This window comes from Eleutherodactylus coqui, chromosome 6, assembly GCF_035609145.1.
Source record: "Eleutherodactylus coqui strain aEleCoq1 chromosome 6, aEleCoq1.hap1, whole genome shotgun sequence".
In the NCBI taxonomy this organism is placed as follows: Eukaryota; Metazoa; Chordata; class Amphibia; order Anura; family Eleutherodactylidae; genus Eleutherodactylus; species Eleutherodactylus coqui.
The window spans coordinates 234032791-234046077 of NC_089842.1; the positions used below are offsets into that span (position 1 = coordinate 234032791).

The window sequence follows — 13287 nt, forward strand, 5'->3', positions numbered from 1 at the left end:
CAGGACTAGCAAGAGTGCCACTGATAATGACAGCCAGAGTGCTTCCTTAGACTATGACTAGCAAGAGTGCCACTGACAGCCAGAGTGCTCCCAGAGACCATGACTAGCAAGAGTGCCACTGACAGCCAGAGTGCTTTAGAGACCAGGACTAGCAAGAGTGCCCTGATAATGACAGCCAGAGTGCTTCCTTAGACCATGACTAGCAAGAGTGCCACTGACAGCCAGAGTGCTCCCAAAGACTATGACTAGCAAGAGAGTGTCACTGACAGCCAGAGTGCTCCCAGAGACCAGGACTAGCAAGAGTGTCACTGACAGCCATAGTGCTCCCAGAGACTATGACTAGCAAGAGTGCCACTGACAGCCATAGTGCTCCCAGAGACTATGACTAGCAAGAGTGCCACTGACAGTCAGAGTGCTCCCAGAGACCATGACTAGCAAGAGTGCCACTGACAGCCAGAGTGCTCCCAGAGACCATGACTAGCAAGAGTCCCCCGATAATGACAGCCAGAGTGCTCCTAGATGCCAGGACTAGCAAGAGTCTCACTGACAGTCAGAGTGCTCCCAGAGACCAAGACTAGCAAGAGTGCCACTGACAGCCAGAGTGCTCGCAGAGACCAGGACTAGCAAGAGTGTCACTGACAGCCAGAGTGCTCCCAGAGACCAAGACTAGCAAGAGTGCCACTGACAGCCAGAGTGCTCGCAGAGACCATGACTAGCAAGAGTGCCACTGACAGTCATAGTGCTCCCAGAGACTATGACTAGCAAGAGTGCCACTGACAGTCAGAGTGCTCCCAGAGACCATGACTAGCAAGAGTGCCCCGATAATGACAGCCAGAGTGCTCCCAGATGCCAGGACTAGCAAGAGTGTCACTGACAGCCAGAGTGCTCCCGGAGACCAGGACTAGCAAGAGTGCCACTGACAGCCAGAGTGCTCGCAGAGACTATGACTAGCAAGAGTGCCACTGACAGCCAGAGTGCTCGCAGAGACTATGACTAGCAAGAGTGCCACTGACAGCCAGAGTGCTCCCAGAGACCACGACTAGCAAGAGTGTCACTGACAGCCAGAGTGCTCCCAGAGACCATGACTAGCAAGAGTGCCCCGATAATGACAGCCAGAGTGCTCCCAGAGACCATGATTAGCAAGAGTGCCCCGATAATGACAGCCAGAGTGCTCCCAGATGCCAGGACTAGCAAGAGTGCCACTGACAGTCAGAGTGCTCCCAGAGACCATGACTAGCAAGAGTGCCCCGATAATGACAGCCAGAGTGCTCCCAGATGCCAGGACTAGCAAGAGTGCCACTGACAGTCAGAGTGCTCCCAGAGACCAGGACTAGCAAGAGTGCCACTGACAGTCAGAGTGCTCCCAGAGACTATGACTAGCAAGAGTGCCCCGATAATAACAGCCAGAGTGCTCCCAGAGACTATGACTAGCAAGAGTGTCACTGACAGCCAGAGTGCTCGTAGAGAACAGGATTGGCAAGAGTGCCACTGACAGCCAGATTGCTCCCAGAGTCCAGGACTAGCAAAAAGTGCCACTGACAGTCAGAGTGCTCCCTGAGACCATGACTAGCAAGAGTGCCCCGATAAATAACAGCCAGAGCCCTGCTGACTAACTAGAATACCCTGATAATGAAAGTGCTCCCAAATTATAACTAGTCGGAGTACCCTATAAATAATAGCCGGCTGCTTCCAGAGACTGTAACTAGTCGAGATGCCCCTTCATAACAATGACCAGATCTACTAGCCACTGTTGAGGCCCTCGTGCCCAATATGTGAATGGCCTCGATCCGTCATGGGACCATTCTGAATGTCTGCTTAACTGGTGGGGCATGTGTGTCTGTTAGACGACTGGTAGGGCATGTCTCGCCCTATAGGGTGGTGTCTGTGCCAGGTATAAACGGCGGGGTGCGGCACGCAAGGAGAGCTGAGTTGTTGCCGCGGTAGTGGCCAAATCAAGTACGTACGAGAGCTCAGTGCAAGGACGGGAGCAGCCCGAGTCGTGAGACACAAGAAGTCCTAGCCCTACTAAGAGGTTGGTTGTAACCCAAGGTGTGAGATACGAAGTAGCCCTGGACTCTCCTGGTGGGAATTGAGAGTGTTCAATCAGTCCAGAGCATGGCGCTAATGAAGGTCCGGTCACTGACCAGCTGAGAGAGAAGGTCCGCCATAGAGACTGGGCGCATACCATTGTGAGTTGTGGAGGGTACTGTGTCTTCCAAACCACGCCAGGACTGCTGGGTATTTAAAGGGAATGCAACCCGATCCCACAAGGACTGACCAGCCAAAACAATGTTGCCAAGTCTGGAGTCAGTGTTGCCAAGTACTGAAACTGTGTTGCCAAGTTAAAGGGCCTGTCCTGCCAATACTGCTGCCAAGTATAGACGGGCACTCCTTACCGCGACGTGCGCTCCGTCTCAGCCTGTGTTTACACGTATACCGGTAGTACTCTTAGATAAATACGGCCTTAATCTGCTTGGCGCTGCTGCCCGCACCCCACATGTGTGATCTCCTGTGACACGCATGTTCACTACGGCGCCACGCTGTTCGGCTCCGTATCAGCTGTGAAGTGTTTGCTGCTCATAAACAAGAGCTTCCATACTGACGGGTTAAAAGCCCGGGCACAGCGCTAATTAAGAAAGTAAGCACTCGACCCGTAGTTAACGGAAATAATTACTAGATTGTGTTCCCGGCTAATTTCTCTTGTACATAGCAACCCTAAGCTGCGATACCTGCGGAGGCAGCGCCGGGCGCGGGGAATCATTAACCCACGGAGGCTTGAGAGGACAAGCACAGGGTGTTCGCCGGCTTGTAAACTGCTTAAAACTGAATTAACTGCCCACTTCAGCGCCGCCGTACTGACCTACTTATTCCCCTCGCCAAACCGTGTCTGCCGTCAGGGCGCTGGCAGCCATTTTGTGGGTTGAATGGGTACAGCGTGACAGCAGATTAGTGACCAGGAGCAAACTTTTTGGTGCCAGCGCAAAACTTGTATCCACTTTTATAATACTGGTGTCTGTATGTGGCAGAGGAGTCCCTCAAGCACCCTGGCCTGGATATAACTGCTGCCTCGGCACCTCTTTAGCTGCACGCCGACAGGGAGAATGATTAGTGACCAACGTTGGCACGGAATCGTCACCGCTGCCAAACGGGTGGCAACGGGGTGTCATACAAACTGAATGGCCACTTTATTAGAGACCCCAACTAGTAGCACGTTGGACTCCTTTGGCCTTCAGTGATTAGTTGTAGTATAGGTCCCACTCGGTGCTGATCGTTCTGCAGGAATATCGGCCCCCGCGGACAGGAAGCTTCTTGTAGTTGCTGCAGATTAGATGGAGGTGCTGACATGTTCTGACCAGCTGACAGGGAAGGGATCAGCGATTCATGCTGCTTGCGCCAAATTCTGACCTCCCATCAGCACGGGGCAACAGGAATCTGGATCCATCTGACAGCCAACTGTGCACCGCCTGTTAATCAGATTGATTCCTGACATCCTCCTCTGACCCCTTTCGGTGAGGAGTTATTTCCGTCCACAAAATCCCCTTTTCGCTAAACGTTTTCCTTAATCGCGCCATTCTGACTATACGCCACACCGTTATATAAGATTACCCCACAAGGCTGGCAGTCACATCCCGGCCCTGGCTAGTCGTGCACAGAAATCTGGTCATGTAATTTATGCTACACTCCGGGGTCACGGCGATCGTTTCCATTGGAAGCGCCAATCATGAGAGGATCAGGGGGTTGTCTAATAAAGGGGCTGTTCGGAATACATGAATGTGTTCCCATGGATGCCGCTCACAAGTCCCCACCCAGAGCGGCCCGACTGATCCTTTCGCCCCCCATTTACGGAACGGCCTGCGGGGTGCAGTAACTTTTGGAATCGGCCTCCTAACTTCTGTGCCTTGCTGGGAAGGCTGCACAAACAAGCCTGCCTTTGTGTCACGGCAGCATAGATTATACAGCCCTCCAAATAGCTGCGGCTCGCCACATCAAAGCCTGCCGGCCGATAACATGTGGCGTCCTGTCACTGCTACAGGAGGGCGCCCATGTGACCCCCCGAGGGCTCCTTCTCCTCGCGGCGCGCTTACGCTTTTCAAGTTGAAGGTTTTCCGCGGTAACATTGACGAGTTTCTGCATCTGACTATACATACATGTATGGCGCACGCAGGTGGGGGGGTCCGCGGATTAGGAGCGTGCGTGAAGTACGCAGTACACAGCAAATACGGACGTGCGTGTTACATCTCCATAGCTTATACCGGTGCGTAATAATGAGGCTACAGCATCAGGTTCCCGAACTCCTGGCATCATGGCGCCAGGAAAACGGGCGGTGACCACTGCAGCCGCTCACTGGCTACAGTAGGCATCCGAGTCCCTGTGATCTAACACAATGATCACTGGGACCACAGCGGGGCATCAGCGCTGGCCACAGAGGGGTCAGTATATCTCACTTTATTACAGGCAGCCCTATGAAGTTGAAAATCCCTTCAAAGACCCTCCCTCTAAATAGGCAAACATGGCCATTATGCTAAACCTATACAACCCCATTACGGATGCTTAACCTCCAACCACCAAGAACTTGTACGTAGTCCCTGTATACATGGCATAAGAGGCCTAAGCATTATGCTAATTTAGAGGGGTTGTCCACTTTGGACATTCCCGCTTCTGTTTTGGAAGATTTCATTGACAATAAGTAAATTACAAAGTGTCCCCCTGCTGAACCCCCCCCCCCCCTCCTCATTTAAAGGGGTGTGCCCACCTAGTGACATACAGAGCCAAGATGAGAACACTGCTCTGTAAAATTGGCCAACAGAGCGTGGCTGGACTACGCTGTTTCTGTAACTCCTGTAGAAGTTAATGGTAGTAGCTCAAACACCATGTAATGCCAACCAACCCCGGGCACCTCGGCTGGGGACAGTAGGGGGTCCCAGACGTGACACCAGCCCGTTAGGCTTTTATGATGGCATACCCTATGGCTAGGAATACCTTTTCCTTATTAAGGGATATGATCTCCTATAAAGGGGTTGTACCACAATAGACTTATCATAGTAACATAGTATGTTAGGCCGAATGAAGACAATGTCCATCTGGTTCAGCCTGTTTCAACCCCCTTGTTGATCCAGAGGAAGGCAAAAACCCTAAGAGGCAGAAGCCAATTAGCCCTTTTGGGGGGAAATGCCTCCCTGACTCCGTAATGGCAGTGAGAATAATCCCTGGATCAACCTCTGATAGTTCATACCTGACTGTTAGACCCGGACCAACAACCCGCTGGTCACCTAATGTCTATATCCTGTAATATCCTTCTGCTCTAGAAAGACATCAAGTCGCCTTTTAAACTCCTCTATGGATTTTGCCATCACCACGTCCTCAGGCAGAGAGTTCCACAGTCTCACTGCTCTTACAGTAAAGAACCCTTTTCTATGTTGGTGATGAAACCTGCTTTCCTCTAGACGTAGTGGATGCCCTCTTGTTACCGCCTGGGTATAAACAGATCATGGCAGGGATCCTTGTATCGTCCCCTCATGTATTTATACATAGTTATTTGATCGCCTATCCACACGCCGGACATGCGTGATCGCTGCTCCATTCATCCTGACTTCACTGCGGGTGGGTGTCGTGAGCCCACAGTGATGAGAAGAGAATATGGGACCCTCGCTCTCAGGATAGGAGACCCCCACCGATCAGACTTGGACAGGTGATACAGATGGTGGTACAACCCCTTTAATGTACAGGTAAGATGCACAGACAAGTAAACCTTGGGTGTAACGTTAACATCCGGGCCTCGAGGGGCAGATCGTACACGTACTGGGGGCAGATACACAATGTTCCCAGACGGCGGCGTTCTCGTTTTGTCATTCTGTCTGTGAGGCTCTCCGTCTCCGGGCGGTCCCCGCCTTCATCAATAGATGAAAATTTAAAGGGAGATGAAAAAAAAAAAGAAAAACAATTTATTTTCATTCATTATTCATGTGGTTAAGCAGCCGGCGGGATAAAGGAAAGGCTTTGTAAACTGTTTTTATGTTCTATGGCAGAAGTCCTAACCACTTTTAATAATACTGCGCATTTGGGAACAAGAACGAGGCATGCTGGGAAAGCCAGTCCTCCATGCCAATGACAGCGAGTCTAATGCACACTCATCGTTCTTATAGCTAAAGTATCATCTGCTTTCATACTCCGAGACCCCTTCCAGGAAACAAATTCTGTGGGGGGCGTATCACATTGGCCAAAGACACACCTTAGATGGACCTGCAGGGGGTGGAGGCAACCCAAACTGGTAGAAAACCCATGTAAGTTGGGATCTGGGAGAACTACCTAGATTAGAACCTGGTGGAAGGCCCACTAAAGCTAGAAGGTGGATTTAAGTTCAGATCTTGGGGAAGACTGATCAAAACTGGTAGTAGACCCATCTAGGTTGGGATCTGGGAGAAGACCTACCAAAGCTAGAAGGTGCACTTGTGTTGGTATCTGGGAAAAGATCAACCAAAGCTTGTAGAAGACTCATGTAAGTTGGTCTCTGGGAAAAGTCCTGGTGGATGATCCACGAGAGCCGACTAAAGAAGCATCTAAGTTTGAATCTAGGAGAAGAACCACTAAAGCTTGGAGAAAACACACCCAAGTTAGAACCTGAGGGAAGACTCACCAAAGATGGTAAAAGCATCTAAATTGGGATCCAGGACAAGACTTACCAAAACTTGAAGAAGACATATCTTAACTGGAAATTAAAAAGAGTAGACCCACACAAACCTGGAAGAAACCCCACTTAAGTTTGAATCTGGAAGAACCACCACTTAAATTAGAACTTGGAGGAAGACCCACCAAAGCTGATGGAAGACACGTCTAAGTGGGAATCTGGTAGAAGACCCACCGAAGCTGATGGAAGACACATCTAAGTGGGAATCTGGTAGAAGACCCACCGAAGCTGATGGAAGACACATCCAAGTGGGAATCTGGTAGAAGACCCACCAAAGCTGATGGAAGACACATCTAAGTGGGAATCTGGTAGAAGACCCACCAAAGCTGATGGAAGACACATCTAAGTGGGAATCTGGTAGAAGACCCACCGAAGCTAGGCGTAGCTTGGTCTCAAATTTATGCACCATGATAAAAAGATTTCAAAGAAATGAATTCCTAGACATATTGGCAGACATAGCATACATCTACTATAGGGTCTATGGGGGTCCCAGATTTGGGTGTTCATAGGTCTCCCCCTCTTCAATTACTCCTGCAAAAAATGAGTGGCGCAGGGACTGGGAAGTAATGGAGGACAAAAAAAAAGAATTGGAGGGAGTTCCTTCCTTTTCATTTCAATTATGGGAGCACAACAGCTCCAACTACCACCTGATCTACCTTTCTGGAACGAACACGCCTTGCTCGAAAGTCTTATTGGTCGAGTAGATATGTTGTTATATCGAATATGATGATGCGTATAGGAAGTGAAGACAGAAAAAAAAATCAAAATGAGTGAAGAAGAAATGTGAAGGATCGTCTAAATGCAGAACAGTCCGGGAAATATCAGAGAACGGAGGAGTTTTCCAGTCCGATAAAAAAGGGAAGACTCAATAGTGGTTGGGTATCTAAGGAGGAACGACGAGGCTTCATAAACATTGTGCAAGGCAGAAGACGTCTTCAGAGGCGACTTGTTATACTTTAATGTCTCATTGCCCGATCTCAAAAATTTGGAAGTTGTCGAAGAAACCTCCTGGCTAGAAAATTGGTGGAAGGGGAGCGAAAACCTGGGTTTTGTATAGAAGTCACTTTGCTGAATGGCGCAGAGAACGAGGAGATGCGTGTAAAGCCGTTCCCAGACACCATTTACAAAAAACATACAACTGAATATTTGGTAAAATTGTAATGTTTTTTTTTTTTTTTTGCAGAACTGCACAGATTCCTCCTCACCCAAACTACAAGCTACAAGGTAGCTGTACACCTCCCATCGCTTGTTCGGCCGTCGGCTATTCCTCCCCATACACGTGCGAGTTGGCTTCAGCTAGGCATGTTCTTGTTCTCAGCGGGAAGAGACGTAACGCCGCTGCCAGATACTTCTGGCAGTGGTTTATCTCCTGTGGAAACAAAGGATTGGGTATACGGAGATAATCCTTCATCCCCCAACATCTGCTGTAGGGGGAAAGATGATACCCCATAGACGTTAGACAGTTGGCCTGTCCCTCCGAAATCTGCAGGTTTGGTTGATGCTCTTCCAACGACTATGGTCATCACCAGAGGACAGGCCATCCGTAGTAGATCGGTGGGGTTCTGCCACACAGGACCCCTGCCAATCAGCTGTTCGCCAGTCCAGTGAAGTAAGCTAATGTATGCAGGAAGAAGACAGCTCCATTCCCACTGCAGTGGCCAGGCTTGGTGTTACAGGCAGAGGGGCCTCTGCAGCGAGAAAGAAGCTGTCTGCTTCCTATGTAACCCAACTCCGTGCACAAGTACACAGAGAACAGGGGGGCCACGGGTCAAAGCACACCCACTGATCTACTTTAGAAGCGATGTTGGAACCATGGACTTAGACACACCCTCGAAGAAGACATTGACACTCTATGGGGAGCATGGGCACGATGGCCTTTTCTGAGCTGGTTTCATGCCAATCATGGTCACGGCCCTTTATCATTTAGCCAGAAGCCAGCATCTGGGTATGACCAGTTTTAAGACTGCCGTGGGCATAAATTGGGAGACTGAATGCAAAAGGTGGCGCTTCCCCCTGAAAATAAAATAGGAATTGCAAACTAATTCTTCCTAGCGTGATACTTGTTTTTGGGGAATCTTGCAAACTACCAGATGTTTCTCTTCTTCCATAAGTGGGCACAAGTGGGCAGACTTTGGTGGGATCTGCCGATATCCAATGCCTAAGGGAATCACCATGACAGAAGATGGATTGTCGGCAGAGCCCACCAATCTAATGTCTTTGGCCAGCTCTATGGAGAACATAGTCCCCTACCCCAGCGGTCAGAGATCCGGGCTGTACGTATGCTTACAGCGAACTGGACCTGCATTGTGGCATTGTATTACGGAATGGCTATTTAACCAGCTAAATGTGTCTGATACGGAGCGGCCGCCTCTCCTGAGGGTAACGGGGTGGCGGCCGCAGACTACTATGTGTTCCACTAATGAACTTCCTCTGCTGAGCACACGAGGAAGTGTTTTCTTGGAAAAGCAAGGTTTGCTGCCGGTAATTGTAAGAGGCTGTGATGCCGGTCAGCACAACCCCCTGCGGGAGGGAGATGGTATCTAACGTGTGCAGCGAGGCACATACTCTCTGTATGAATGGCTGGATGATATGGAGAGTGATGTATGAGCACAGGATGTATCTGCGAGGATCCCACCGTGAAGGAATACAGGCTCCCACCTCTGACAGTAGTTATGGGCTGTGGGGTACTTGTGTATCCCCTCCTCACACTGCCTTGGTCACTGTAGGGTACTTGTGTGTCCCCTCCTCACACTGCCTTCATCACTGCGGGGTACTTGTGTGTCCCCTCCTCACACTGCCTTGGTCACTGCGGGGTACTTGTGTATCCCTTCCTCACACTGCCTTGGTCACTGCGGGGTACTTGTGTGTCCCCTCCTCACACTGCCTTGGTCACTGTAGGGTACTTGTGTGTCCCCTCCTCACACTGCCTTGGTCACTGTAGAGTACTTGTGTATCCCCTCCTCACACTGCCTTGGTCACTGTAGGGTACTTGTGTGTCCCCTCCTCACACTGCCTTGGTCACTGCGGGGTACTTGTGTGTCCCCTCCTCACACTGCCTTGGTCACTGTGGGGTACTTGTGTGTCCCCTCCTCACACTGCCTTCGTCACTGTGGGGTACTTGTGTATCCCCTCCTCACACTGCCTTCGTCACTGTGGGGTACTTGTGTATCCCCTCCTCACACTGCCTTGGTCACTGTGGGGTACTTGTGTATCCCCTCCTCACACTGCCTTCGTCACTGTGGGGTACTTGTGTATCCCCTCCTCACACTGCCTTGGTCACTGTGGGGTACTTGTGTATCCCCTCCTCACACTGCCTTCGTCACTGTGGGGTACTTGTGTATCCCCTCCTCACACTGCCTTCGTCACTGTGGGGTACTTGTGTATCCCCTCCTCACACTGCCTTCGTCACTGTGGGGTACTTGTGTATCCCCTCCTCACACTGCCTTCGTCACTGTGGGGTACTTGTGTGTCCCCTCCTCACACTGCCTTCGTCACTGTGGGGTACTTGTGTGTCCCCTCCTCACACTGCCTTCGTCACTGTGGGGTACTTGTGTGTCCCCTCCTCACACTGCCTTGGTCACTGCAAGATCAGCACATTTCTCATGAAATCCCCTACCGGTAACCGCTCCTCTTCGCACTTAACCCTCTATATGCTGGGTGTATCCCTGCCTACCTAACAGGAGGAAACAGATCACGACCCTCCACACTTCTCTCTGTGCTTCCTCGGGGTGCATTCACACGGGCGAGGGCGCTATCAGCACGAGACCCTCCGACGGATACCGCACTTTTAATCCTAGGATTTCTGCTACGAGCGTGATGTGTTTTTGCAAGAAAAGCGCATTGTATCTCCGCATCATGTGATCTTCATACGTGTGAAAATCGCATGTGGTTTCAATAGAAAAAAACTGGGGGGGGGGGAAACGCAAAAAAAACCGGATTGTTTGAAAATTGCATTTACATGCGAGTGCAACGCGATTTATTTTTGCTTCATAGGAGATAATAGAAGATTCTAACAGAACCGGCAAAAAAACAGATGAAAAACTTTATAAGCAGAGACTATGCAGAGTTTCGGTCTGTGAGGGCTCCCCCAAACTAGTGTTTTTTAACGCAAATGTCAATGGGACTTTCTAATGTTAAAATCGCAGAAGCGCCAATACACCCATGTGAATGAGCCCCGACATGACGACACGAGTGGACAGACCACGGCCTCCAATAAGAACAGCACGCTCCTCTCCTTAAATACTCTGCGCTGCTGGCGCCCGCTCTTTCCATTAATCTTCTCTGTGAACCCCTCTTTTCCAAGATGGCGGCGAAGCCTAATGTGACTACAAGAGACTCGGGTGGAGGCTCGCCGCCCCTCAGATCAGCACATTCTCCGTGCTGCGGTCACCCCCAAGCCTTGTGACCTCCCATTAGTCTTCATTACAATTCTGTGTGAACCGTCTCGAGGTCTGTGACACCCTTACCTACATGTCTGCAAATGCTATAATTAGTGTTTTGGGTTGGGGTCCCTGTACATGAGCGAGAACCGTAAGTGGGTCTAGCTGAGACTCTTAGCGAGCACTGGGGTTAGGCAGAGGAAGCGGTCAGCAATGTGGCCGCTGCACCCTGCTTGTAAGCAAGCGCTGATCGCTGCAGCCTCCGAGACCACCAGGCCATAGACATAACTGAACGGACCTCCAGTCAACAGATACTTTACCATATTGCACAGTCACACTTCATCTGCACCATATAAATGGCTTATTAGCTGCCCCCCCAAAAAAATTTGGGTTCATTACTAAAGAGGGTACTATAGCACATAGCGATGGCCGATTATATCATGCACCCCTCTACATGTATCTCTGGCGCTGCCATTGAAGTGAATGGAGATGTGGTGCACATGTGAGACCACGCGCTACCATACACTTTGGGACAAGCTACTCTTGGGGTGTCTGTATGACAGCTAGAACCTCCCGTGAGACCCCTTTAATGAAGCTTTCTACATGTAAGCCCGGCATACCTGGTTTTTAACCCTTTGCAATCCAATTTTAGATTCAGGGTTTCCTAGGGGGCTTTCTCTTTCTGCCGTTATACAATGGCGCCATCTGCTGGCTAGAGCCAGTACTGCGGTATGGGACATGCTGAAGAGTCCACCGTCAACAAAGCAGCCAGTAATATATAATAAGAACACCCTGCCGGACGTCTTGTGACATCGGAGCTGTACAGCCTTCAATCGGAATGTCTTCAGATGTCAGACAGTGGATTGGAAAGGGTTAAACGTTAAACTCCCACGCTGCATGCTCATTGGACGCCAACAGTCCGGTGGGTGGGCCCGGACCACTGAAGCCACCCAGAGTTTCTTCTGTACGCAAACCCCTCTGGCTTTGATTGATGCGGATGACGTTCCTATGGCATCGACAATCAGCTGCAAATGTCATGCTTGTGACGGGTATCCTGAGAGTGGGCATGCGCAGTTGGTTTTGCCATGCTGTGGGCAGACAAGCCAGACTTCACTGTGCTTGCGCTGCTCCCAGCATGCAAGATATGGAATGTCTTGTGTGTGACGCAGGGACGCCATCCGCGATAATCTAAGGGAGAGCGCATGTGGCTGGACCGGTGCAGGTAACCCACCAACCATTCAGATCTGAGTAACGTACATCGTTGAGGAAGAGACTAAATGAAGCTGCCGTCGTGTATGCGGGGAGCGGTTTCAATGACACTGATGGAGATAGCCATTGAGTCTTCCAAAAAATGGCGCCACACGTGATCATAGGTTGTTTTTGGTACTGCATCTCAGTGCATACATTTCATATCAATGGGGCTGAGCTTCAATACCAGACACATAAATAAGCATGGAGCCGTTTCTGGAAGCCACGTTTTTCTAGTCCTCCGCATCGTGTTCCTCAAGGTCCAGACCCTTAAACTAAGCATCCGCCACAAGTATCTCTTCTCGTGGTAGGACATCGTTCCCTCCGTGATCCTACATGCTGTGGGTCTTCTGTAACACCTACACAATCAAAAAGCAACCAAGAATTCAGGAAACAAGCAAAGAGATAAAGAGAAGCCAAAGCGTCTCCCAGAGATGTCACCACCGATGTGTCACGGCCGCCTCACCGACTCTACAGCTACGGCTCTGGTTTATTACCCCTCTCATCTCAAAGCCACACACAGATCTAATCAGCTCACCTCGCCCCAAGTAGGTTGAGAGGACAGGACTTGTGGTCACGATATCTGACAGCTTTACGGATAACATCTCTCTTCCCCAAAATGTGTTTAATTGTAGCCATGCAAAAAAAAAAAAATTTAATTAAAATCTGTCAGAATCGCCATTAAGAGGAAAGATTAGGATCTATACATCGCGTACGTGTAATAAACACATCCAACGTGTCAGAGAGGGACATGGCCTGAACCCATCGCTGGCTGGGCTTCTGAAGTTGGAAGGAAACCAGAGAAAACCACACAAAGGAGGATGCATAATCCTCTGGTGGAGGATGTAGCATGCTATGGTGGCTGCTCGTGGTCAAATGTAGGAACCCAGTCCTGCAATATAATGTCTGTGGTGGTCCATGAGGTGGGACCACACTCGCTTTCCAAAACCAAGATGCTAGGGAGCTCTACAAGAT

General features: G+C 50.1%; 1 protein-coding gene across 5 annotated transcripts in view; it reads right to left on the reverse strand.

Moving 5' to 3' along the window:
• Positions 1-13287, reverse strand: part of MEF2D (myocyte enhancer factor 2D) — a 182587-nt gene that overhangs the window by 120563 nt on the left and 48737 nt on the right. The window lies entirely within an intron of this gene.